The sequence below is a fragment of the Lactuca saligna genome, chromosome 1, assembly GCF_052625555.1.
Source record: "Lactuca saligna cultivar CGN05327 chromosome 1, ASM5262555v1, whole genome shotgun sequence".
Classification (NCBI taxonomy): domain Eukaryota; kingdom Viridiplantae; phylum Streptophyta; class Magnoliopsida; order Asterales; family Asteraceae; genus Lactuca; species Lactuca saligna.
This window is the reverse complement of record NC_136417.1, coordinates 106,284,789-106,297,359: the sequence shown is the minus strand read 5'-3', so window position 1 is coordinate 106,297,359 and position 12,571 is coordinate 106,284,789. Positions and strand designations below refer to the sequence as shown.

At 32.3% G+C, this 12,571-nt stretch overlaps 1 long non-coding RNA gene across 1 annotated transcript; it reads right to left on the bottom strand.

Annotated features, from left to right (window-relative positions):
- Window positions 1-11,316: 11,316 nt before the first annotated feature.
- Window positions 11,317-12,571, bottom strand: LOC145000507 (uncharacterized). Its single transcript, XR_013661236.1, has 4 exons — window positions 12,354-12,571; window positions 12,161-12,222; window positions 11,762-11,818; window positions 11,317-11,680 (listed from the first exon to the last, which is right to left on the bottom strand). It is a non-coding gene; the product is annotated as an uncharacterized LOC145000507 (long non-coding RNA).

The following is a 12,571-nucleotide window of genomic DNA, read 5'->3' as shown; positions in this document are numbered from 1 at the left end:
TATGGGCCGCCTCCGATGCTCCCATTCGTAGAAAAGTAAGGCGTCGCCTTCTAGAGATCTCACAGAAACCTTCATCATTTCTTCATCCTCGTACGTGTAGAATGACCTTTCCACGTTAAAAATCCACTCCTCTGCGTTAGTTCCATTAAACAAGAGCATCTCAAGTTTGTGAAACCTCCGATTGGTCCCTCCTTCCTTAAGAACCGTTTCTCTCTTCTTTGTTTCAACTTCCGGTGGTGGTGGCGGCGACGGTAGTCTATAGCTGTTGTGTTTACCTCTGTTCTCTGAAAAAATGGAACAAACTCTCTTGTTCTCAGCGACCATCTCAGTCATCTTTTCCGCAAGTAGAGAACACTGATTGTTCATTAGTTGCTGCAAATCAGTTAGAGCTGATTTCACTCCTTCCCATCCTTCTTCTGCTGCATCTATTCTTTGCTCCACAGGAACCAGGTTCATTGCTCTGATACCAATTTGTTATAAACTGGTTTGTAATAACAGATTCAATAACAAATAAACAAGCTAATGATTCTAATATTGATTGAAAACACTCAATAATACCAAATGTTTACAAGAATGAAGATGGTTTAGCTGATTCGAGACAGCCAATCTCCCAAGGAAATAATTCCAAATTTCACACAAAAGATACATAGATCACTCCCTGCCAACTACTCTATTCTTATACTATCTGACAAAACAACTAATATTATAAAATGCTTAAAATGCCCCTCCCACTAATAATATATTCTTTAATTAGATGATTTCCCATATTACCCTTAACTAACTTATTTGCCTAATATCAGAGGTATAACAATATTATAGGCAAGGGAGGAGAAGTGGAATACCCTGTTGAGTATGAGATCAATGGGACAAGTGTAGTAGAGGCATGTTCATTTTTACAAAACTGATCAATGAGGGGCATTATAGGTAATTTGATTGGTTACCATTTTCTTAATTTGGGCATCAGGTTTATACATTTTACAAACTCCATATTTTTATAATACCCATCAATGAGTGGATTATATTTCACTACCAAAGGCATCCGTTATAGCATCTGATGCTATTTTACGTTTTAACAGTGCTTTTCCACTTGATGGGTTAATTACATCAATCTACATTGATAATGACATATTCTTACATGATCCTTTGCTACTTGATGGTTTTGTTATAACAATTTGATAAGGGAAAATTACCGATTTGCCACCTGGTGTTATGTTCTGCTACATTTTTATAGATAGTTGTTTCAACAACTGAATCAGAGCTAACCGGATGAAAAGCCAAATGTTGGGGCTAATAAACATTGTGGCTAAAATGAAGGTATATATTCTAAACGAATTTCTTTTCTTATAACTTAATGTCAAATAATGGGTTTCATTACTTCCTAATCTAGCATGGTACTCAAAACATCTACCCGATTCAAAAAAAAAAAAAAAAAACTAGAATGGGTTTTTAATGCGGCCATTAAATGGTTTTTGTTGTAATTTGCAATAATTTATATCTTTTTAGCCATAACCATTGTAGCACTCTTCAAAAGTAACTCTTTCCTCCTAACTATTACCCAATTCTATGCCAAAATGGACGTGACAGTGATATGTATATAACTATGTGATTAAGATTGTGTATGTGTATGTTACTGTATGTGACACTATATATGTGTGTATGTGACTGTATTGTGTCATTGTGTGTATTATGTAGAAAGTTGGGTTGCATCAGATTTGTTCGAGTACTCAAAGAAGTCTTTGGTAATGAGGAAACTTTGGTTTGTTAGGCTGTAGCCAATGTTTAATTGGTTTAGTTTTAAAAAAAATTGCAAGAAAAGAAATTTTAGTAGGAAGGAGTAGTTTGGGAACTATACCTATGTAGCTAATGCAAATACATGCATCGGATTTGAGAGAAGTGTAGTTGCTTACTTTGGTTTACTCACTATATGGGCGTCAAATGAAGCATGCTCATACATATATGGATCCTTTATTGTTAAATTTATCTCAAATTAATGGAATGATTTATAGTATTGAATTGCGTGAATCATAGTTACTAATTTATTACATAATTTAGAAAACGAGTAACCGTCCACATCATTAGTTTACAAATTTACTTTTTATAAAATACATTTCCTTATGCCGTTTTAGTTTTTGGTTTTAGTTTTTCCTATTGCAGCTAAGGAATGTCTATGACCTAAAATAGTAAAATTACAACTAAAGAATGATCCGCACAGATGACTTTGATGCATTATGTCCATTTTAATACTCTTTTATAACATTGCATACATTATTTTTTTTTTTTTTTTTATTTTTTATAAAAATCAAATTAGGTATAAACATTAATATATAAACTCATTGATCTTTTAACCATGCTTGACATAAAGCATGAACCGAAAATCCAAAGACTTTACTACTTGGGTTAATCTATTAAAAATAATCAAAAAGTACAGTATGATGGCATTAATATTTTGAAGAGTTTTATGTTATAACTATCTACAATCAGTTTGTAGAAATGATATAAATTTTCTTATAGGTTTTGTGATATTTTTAAATTATTATTATTATTATTATTATTATTATTATTATTATTATTATTATTATTATTATCAGATTTTTATATGATCATGTTTCATTAAATATTATTTTTTATCGTTATTATTGTTATATAAATTGTTGCATATTTTTAATTAAAACATATACAATATTGTATTTATTTATTTTAATTTTCATGTTGATGATTAAAAATTCAAGTTATTTTAATATTTTGAATCGATAACGAATAAAATCACCCAATGTTAAATGCAAAGGTTCAAAGGGTAAATTTATTTGAAACAAAAATAAAAATTTCAAATTTGAAATTAATAGTTTTTATAGTAGGTTTAATTTATGGAAACTAAATTAATGATATAGTGGAAATGAATAATGAAGTAATTGACAAGTGGAAAATAAATATATTTCAAAATTATGGCAAAATAACATATGACCAATTAAATGAGAGAATAACAATTGGCAATAACATTTTCATTTATTAGAATAGATATGTTATTTTCCATGGAAAGAATAAAACGAAAACAATGCATATATGATACAAGTTATTTTTTATAATAAAAATGACTAAAACATTATAATAAAAATTAAAAAACCACTTAATAATAATATAATAATATACTAATACCTAAGTTAGGGTTAGTTTTTCAAAACTAAATTTCTGAATCCACATGGATTTAACATCCACAGCAGCTCGAACCACCATCTTCTTAACCTTCGATATGTAAGAAACATCAGAATCCGATTCCAATTCCGATTCCTCCGAAACACGGACCTTTGATTTCTTCCTAATGAAACCCATAAGAGGGGGCAGTCAAGGTATGTGTTGTGTAGTTAAGAAGTGATGAACCGGTGTCTGATTTTGGTGAAATCGCCGTTAACTGTGAGGTTAGACGAGTTGTGTCTGCGTTAATAACACTTGGGCTTAATTTCTTTTGGACCTTTATAACCGAGTCCACTTCATATAATTTTTGTTGGCACAGCTCTTTAATTTCGGCCCCAGTCTTTTTTTAAGCCCATTTTTGTGAAACCCTAGTAATGTTGCCTCTGTTATGTCTTTTAACGGAGCCGTTACCTTATCGAGGCTTGGTTTGATCTCTGTCACCGTTGATGTGACCTGAGACGACGTCGATACCTTCCGGCGATCCCCGATCCTTTCTTCCTTGTTCATAGTCGAGTTCGTCTCCCCACTCTTCTTTGCTTCGCATTCCGGGTACAGTGGTAGTGTGTACCAACGACGAATTAGACTCTTCATCTCTTCCTAGTCTTTAATGGATCGTCTTCGGTGCTCCCATTAATACCACAATAGGGCGTCGCCTTGAAGAGCCATCACTGCAACATCGAGCTTATCTTCTTCTCTCAATCCGTAAAAAGAAAAATACCATTCAGCCTCTAGGATCCAGTCCGACTGATTACCATTGAACAAGGGCATCTCTAGCTCTTCGGAAGGCAGCTTGGGACCTCCTGGGAATGGAACTGCATTCTTGCTGCTGTCATGGTCAGAATATTGTAGCGATCCAAACTCAGAAATCACCAAAATATGTTCTGCCGCGTCGTTGGAAGATTTGAACCGCCGACGTATTAAACCTTTAAGCTCTTCCCAATCTCGTATGGGCCGCCTCCGATGCTCCCATTCGTAGAAAAGTAAGGCATCGCCTTCTAGAGATCTCACAGCAACCTTCATCATTTCTTCATCCTCGTACGTGTAGAATGACCTTTCCACGTTAAAAATCCACTCCTCTGCGTTAGTTCCATTAAACAAGAGCATCTCAAGTTTGTGAAACCTCGGATTGGTCCCTCCTTCCTTAAGAACCGTTTCTCTCTTCTTTGTTTCAACTTCCGGTGGTGGTGGCGGCGACGGTAGTCTATAGCTGTTGTGTTTACCTCTGTTCTCTGAAAAAATGGAACAAACTCTCTTGTTCTCAGCGACCATCTCAGTCATCTTTTCCGCAAGTAGAGAACACTGATTGTTCATTAGTTGCTGCAAATCAGTTAGAGCTGATTTCACTCCTTCCCATCCTTCTTCTGCTGCATCTATTCTTTGCTCCACAGGAACCAGGTTCATTGCTCTGATACCAATTTGTTATAAACTGGTTTGTAATAACAGATTCAATAACAAATAAACAAGCTAATGATTCTAATATTGATTGAAAACACTCAATAATACCAAATGTTTACAAGAATGAAGATGGTTTAGCTGATTCGAGACAGCCAATCTCCCAAGGAAATAATTCCAAATTTCACACAAAAGATACATAGATCACTCCCTGCCAACTACTCTATTCTTATACTATCTGACAAAACAACTAATATTATAAAATGCTTAAAATGCCCCTCCCACTAATAATATATTCTTTAATTAGATGATTTCCCATATTACCCTTAACTAACTTATTTGCCTAATATCAGAGGTATAACAATATTATAGGCAAGGGAGGAGAAGTGGAATACCCTGTTGAGTATGAGATCAATGGGACAAGTGTAGTAGAGGCATGTTCATTTTTACAAAACTGATCAATGAGGGGCATTATAGGTAATTTGATTGGTTACCATTTTCTTAATTTGGGCATCAGGTTTATACATTTTACAAACTCCATATTTTTATAATACCCATCAATGAGTGGATTATATTTCACTACCAAAGGCATCCGCTATAGCATCTGATGCTATTTTACGTTTTAACAGTGCTTTTCCACTTGATGGGTTAATTACATCAATCTACATTGATAATGACATATTCTTACATGATCCTTTGCTACTTGATGGTTTTGTTATAACAATTTGATAAGGGAAAATTACCGATTTGCCACCTGGTGTTATGTTCTGCTACGTTTTTATAGATAGTTGTTTCAACAACTGAATCAGAGCCAACCGGATGAAAAGCCAAATGTTGGGGCTAATAAACATTGTGGCTAAAATGAAGGTATATATTCTAAACGAATTTCTTTTCTTATAACTTAATGTCAAATAATGGGTTTCATTACTTCCTAATCTAGCATGGTACTCAAAACATCTACCCGATTAAAAAAAAAAAAAAAAAAAAAAAAAAAAAAAAAAAAACTGGAATGGGTTTTTAAAGCGGCCATTTAATGGTTTTTGTTGTAATTTGCAATAATTTATATCTTTTTAGCCATAACCATTGTAGCACTCTTCAAAAGTAACTCTTTCCTCCTAACTATTACCCAATTCTATGCCAAAATGGACGTGACAGTGATATGTATATAACTATGTGATTAAGATTGTGTATGTGTATGTTACTGTATGTGACACTATATATGTGTGTATGTGACTGTATTGTGTCATTATGTGTATTATGTAGAAAGTTGGGTTGCATCAGATTTGTTCGAGTACTTAAAGAAGTCTTTGGTAATGAGGAAACTTTGGTTTGTTAGGCTGTAGCCAATGTTTAATTGGTTTAGTTTTAAAAAAAAATTGCAAGAAAAGAAATTTTAGTAGGAAGGAGTAGTTTGGGAACTATACCTATGTGGCTAATGCAAATACATGCATCGGATTTGAGAGAAGTGTAGTTGCTTACTTTGGTTTACTCACTATATGGGCGTCAAATGAAGCATGCTCATACATATATGGATCCTTTATTGTTAAATTTATCTCAAATTAATGGAATGATTTATAGTATTGAATTGCGTGAATCATTGTTACTAATTTATTACATAATTTAGAAAACGAGTAACCGTCCACATCATTAGTTTACAAATTTACTTTTTATAAAATACATTTCCTTATGCCGTTTTAGTTTTTGGTTTTAGTTTTTCCTATTGCAGCTAAGGAATGTCTATGACCTAAAATAGTAAAATTACAGCTAAAGAATGATCCACACAGATGACTTTGATGCATTATGTCCATTTTAATACTCTTTTATAACATTGCATACATTATTTTTTTTTATTTTTTTTTTTTATAAAAATCAAATTAGGTATAAACATTAATATATAAACTCATTGATCTTTTAACCATGCTTGACATAAAGCATGAACCGAAAATCCAAAGACTTTACTACTTGGGTTAATCTATTAAAAATAATCAAAAAGTACAGTATGATGGCATTAATATTTTGAAGAGTTTTATGTTATAACTATCTACAATCAGTTTGTAGAAATGATATAAATTTTCTTATAGGTTTTGTGATATTTTTAAATTATTATTATTATTATTATTATTATTATTATTATTATTATTATTATTATTATTATTATTATTATTATTATTATTATTATTATTATTATTATTATTATTATCAGATTTTTATATGATCATGTTTCATTAAATATTATTTTTTATCGTTATTATTGTTATATAAATTGTTGCATATTTTTAATTAAAACATATACAATATTGTATTTATTTATTTTAATTTTCATGTTGATGATTAAAAATTCAAGTTATTTTAATATTTTGAATCGATGACGAATAAAATCACCCAATGTTAAATGCAAAGGTTCAAAGTGTAAATTTATTTGAAACAAAAATAAAAATTTCAAATTTGAAATTAATAGTTGTTATAGTAGGTTTAATTTATGGAAACTAAATTAATGATATAGTGGAAATAAATAATGAAGTAATTGACAAGTGGAAAATAAATATATTTCAAAATTATGGCAAAATAACATATGACCAATTAAATGAGAGAATGACAATTGGCAATAACATTTTCATTTATTAGAATAGATATGTTATTTTCCATGGAAAGAGTAAAACGAAAACAATGCATATATGATACAAGTTATTTTTTATAACAAAAATGACTAAAACATTATAATAAAAATTAAAAAACCACTTAATAATAATATAATAATATACTAATACCTAAGTTAGGGTTAGTTTTTCAAAACTAAATTTCTGAATCCACATGGATTTAACATCCACAGCAGCTCGAACCACCATCTTCTTAACCTTCGATATGTAAGAAACATCAGAATCCGATTCCAATTCTGATTCCTCCGAAACACGGACCTTTGATTTCTTCCTAATGAAACCCATAAGAGGGGGCAGTCAAGGTATGTGTTGTGTAGTTAAGAAGTGATGAACTGGTGTCTGATTTTGGTGAAATCGCCGTTAACTGTGAGGTTAGACGAGTCGTGTCTGCGTTAATAACACTTGGGCTTAATTTCTTTTGGACCTTTATAACCGAGTCCACTTCATATAATTTTTGTTGGCACAGCACTTTAATTTCGGCCCCAGTCTTTTTTTTAAGCCCATTTTTGTGAAACCCTAGTAATGTTGCCTCTGTTATGTCTTTTAACGGAGCCGTTACCTTATCGAGGCTTGGTTTGATCTCTGTCACCGTTGCTGTGACCTGAGACGACGTCGATATCTTCCGGCGATCCCCGATCCTTTCTTCCTTGTTCATAGTCGAGTTCGTCTCCCCACTCTTCTTTGCTTCGCATTCCGGGTACAGTGGTAGTGTGTACCGACGACGAGTTAGACTCTTCATCTTTTCCTAGTCTTTAATGGGTCGTCTTCGGTGCTCCCATTCATAACACAATAGGGTGTCGCCTTGAAGAGCCATCACTGCAACATCGAGCTTATCTTCTTCTCTCAATCCGTAAAAAGAAAAATACCATTCAGCCTCTAGGATCCAGTCCGACTGATTACGATCGAACAAGGGCATCTCTAGCTCTTCGGAAGGCAGCTTGGGACCTCCTGGGAATGGAACTGCATTCTTGCTGCTGTCATGGTCGGAATCTTCTAGCGATCCAAACTCAGAATTCGCCAAAATATGTTCCGCCGCATCGTTGGAAGATTTGAACCGCCGACGTATTAATCCTTTAAGCTCTTCCCAATCTCGTATGGGCCGCCTCCGATGCTCCCATTCGTAGAAAAGTAAGGCGTCGCCTTCTAGAGATCTCACAGCAACCTTCATCATTTCTTCATCCTCGTACGCGTAGAATGACCTTTCCATGTTAAAAATCCACTCCTCTACGTTAGTTCCATTAAACAAGAGCATCTCAAGTTTGTGAAACCTCCGATTGGTCCCTCCTTCCTTAAGAACCGTTTCTCTCTTCTTTGTTTCAACTTCCGGTGGTGGTGGCGGCGACGGTAGTCTATAGCTGTTGTGTTTACCTCTGTTCTCTGAAAAAAATGGAACAAACTCTCTTGTTCTCAGCGGCCATCTCAGTCATCTTTTCCGCAAGTAGAGAACATTGATTGTTCATTAGTTGCTGCAAATCAGTTAGAGCTGATTTCACTCCTTCCCATCCTTCTTCTGCTGCATCTATTCTTTGCTCCACAGGAACCAGGTTCATTGCTCTGATACCAATTTGTTATGAACTGGTTTGTAATAACAGATTCAATAACAAATAGACAAGCTAATGATTCTAATATTGATTGAAAACACTCAATAATACCAAATGTTTACAAGAATGAAGATGGTTTAGCTGATTCGAGACAGCCAATCTCCCAAGGAAATAATTCCAAATTTCACACAAAAGATAGATAGATCACTCCCTGCCAACTACTCTATTCTTATACTATCTGACAAAACAACTAATACTATAAAATGCTTAAAATGCCCCTCCCACTAATAATATATTCTTTAATTAGATGATTTCCCATATTACCCTTAACTAACTTATTTGCCTAATATCAGAGGTATAACAATATTATAGGCAAGGGAGGAGAAGTGGAATACCCTGTTGAGTATGAGATCAATGGGACAAGTGTAGTAGAGGCATGTTCATTTTTACAAAACTGATCAATGAGGGGCATTATAGGTAATTTGACTGGTTACCATTTTCTTAATTTGGGCATCAGGTTTATACATTTTACAAACTCCATATTTTTATAATACCCATCAATGAGTGGATTATATTTCACTACCAAAGGCATCCGCTATAGCATCTGATGCTATTTTACGTTTTAACAGTGCTTTTCCACTTGATGGGTTAATTACATCAATCTACATTGATAATGACATATTCTTACATGATCCTTTGCTACTTGATGGTTTTGTTATAACAATTTGATAAGGGAAAATTACCGATTTGCCACCTGATGTTGTGTTCTACTACGTTTTTATAGATAGTTGTTTCAACAACTGAATCAGAGCTAACCGGATGAAAAGCCAAATGTTGGGGCTAATAAACATTGTGGCTAAAATGAAGGTATATATTCTAAACGAATTTCTTTTCTTATAACTTAATGTCAAATAATGGGTTTCATTACTTCCTAATCTAGCATGGTTGTAATTTGCAATAATTTATATCTTTTTAGCCATAACCATTGTAGCACTCTTCAAAAGTAACTCTTTCCTCCTAACTATTACCCAATTCTATGCCAAAATGGACGTGACAGTGATATGTATATAACTATGTGATTGAGATTGTGTATGTGTATGTTACTGTATGTGAAACTATATATGTGTGTATGTGACTGTATTGTGTCATTGTGTGTATTATGTAGAAAGTTGGGTTGCATCAGATTTGTTCGAGTACTTAAAGAAGTCTTTGGTAATGAGGAAACTTTGGTTTGTTAGGCTGTAGCCAATGTTTAATTGGTTTAGTTTTAAGAAAATTGCAAGAAAAGAAATTTTAGTAGGAAGGAGTAGTTTGGCAACTATACCTATGTGGCTAATGCAAATACATGCATTGGAATTGAGAGAAGTGTAGTTGCTTACTTTGGTTTACTCACTATATGGGCGTCAAATGAAGCATGCTCATACATATATGGATCCTTTATTGTTTAATTTATCTCAAATTAATGGAATGATTTATAGTATTGAATTGCGTGAATCATAGTTACTAATTTATTACATAATTTAGAAAACGAGTAACCGTCCACATCATTAGTTTACAAATTTACTTTTTATAAAATACATTTCCTTATGCTGTTTTAGTTTTTGGTTTTAGTTTTTCCCATTGCAACTAAGGAATGTCTATGACCTAAAATAGTAAAATTACAGCTAAAGAATGATCCACACAGATGACTTTGATGCATTATGTCCATTTTAATACTCTTTTATAACATTGCATACATTATTTTTTTTTTATTTTTTATTTTTTATAAAGATCAAATTAGGTATAAACATTAATATATAAACTCATTGATCTTTTAACCATGCTTGACATAAAGCATGAACCGAAAATCCAAAGACTTTACTACTTGGGTTAATCTATTAAAAATAATCAAAAAGTACAGTATGATGGCATTAATATTTTGAAGAGTTTTATGTTATAACTATCTACAATCAGTTTGTAGAAATGATATAAATTTTCTTATAGGTTTTGTGATATTTTTAAATTATTATTATTATTATTATTATTATTATTATTATTATTATTATTATTATTATCAGATTTTTATATGATCATGTTTCATTAAATATTATTTTTTATAGTTATTATTGTTATATAAATTGTTGCATATTTTTAATTAAAACATATACAATATTGTATTTATTTATTTTAATTTTCATGTTGATGATTAAAAATTCAAGTTATTTTAATATTTTGAATCGATAACGAATAAAATCACTCAATGTTAAATGCAAAGGTTCAAAGTGTAAATTTATTTGAAACAAAAATAAAAATTTCAAATTTGAAATTAATAGTTGTTATAGTAGGTTTAATTTATGGAAACTAAATTAATGATATAGTGGAAATGAATAATGAAGTAATTGACAAGTGGAAAATAAATATATTTCAAAATTATGGCAAAATAACATATGACCAATTAAATGAGAGAATGACAATTGGCAATAACATTTTCATTTATTAGAATACATATGTTATTTTCCATGGAAAGAGTAAAACAAAAACAATGCATATAGGATACAAGTTATTTTTTATAATAAAAATGACTAAAACATTATAATAAAAATTAAAAAACCACTTAATAATAATATAATAATATACTAATACCTAAGTTAGGGTTAGTTTTTCAAAACTAAATTTCTGAATCCACATGGATTTAACATCCACAACCGCTCGAACCACCATCTTCTTAACCTTCAGATATGTAAGAAACATCAGAATCCGATTCCAATTCCGATTCCTCCGAAACACTGACCTTTGATTTCTTCCTAATGAAACCCATAAGAGAATCTGGGACCTTCATGGGCCCACATGCCACCAACTTCTAAAGACCTAAATGATGTATTCCACAGTCCACCGTGCAGAACAAATTCGAGATGGCAAATCCTGTAACACATCAACAATCTCATATTAAATCATGTGAAAAAGGTTTGAAATTTTAGCAAATTGAGATTCAAATTAACACACCTTCAGATCGATTCTCTTATGTGCCCTAACACACCCTACATGGTATTCCCTTTCACACTGCAAGGAGGATAAATCTAACAATCAGAAAAGAAAACACAGCATAACTGGATTTTTTTTGAGTGTCCATTTTAACCTTGGACAAAAACTAAAACAAGCAGTATCTACAGGGACCAAATTTATTGATATTTAATGAATAAGCATGTCAAGAACTACAGATCAGATCTGCAACTTCCGTCAAGATCGCCATCATCTCCAAAACATTATTCGGTAATGATGGAACAAGATGTCAGATTTAGACGCTACTGAAGCGTTACAAGATATAGCATAAATTGGAAAGTTGAGCATTAAAAATTCATTGGAATCAAAAAAATTACATAAGAAAACGTTTTACAAACTTACCTTTGAAAGGGACTCTTGAAATGCTATGAACACCTAACTGGTACCGATCTGATTCAACTAGACTGACAACAGATCAAGAAATAGTGTGAGTGACAGGCCAACAACATAAACTTCGAAACACCAAAAAAAAGATAAAAACAGCTTCAAAAAACATGATTCAGAATGGTATAAATTAACGTATCAGTTAACTTACATGTTTTTTGATTTAAAATCATGCGGATCTTTGCTACTTTTCGGATCTATGTGCATGATAGAGAATTTTTTTTGAAATCGACACATAGAAGTCCTGGTGATTATCTTGACCGAATAAGACGCACATCGATAACTTTATCAAAACAGCTTCATGTGTCAATGCTGGATTTAGATTCACAGGGCTGATTATGACATATAATCAGTGGCTGTGAAATCCTA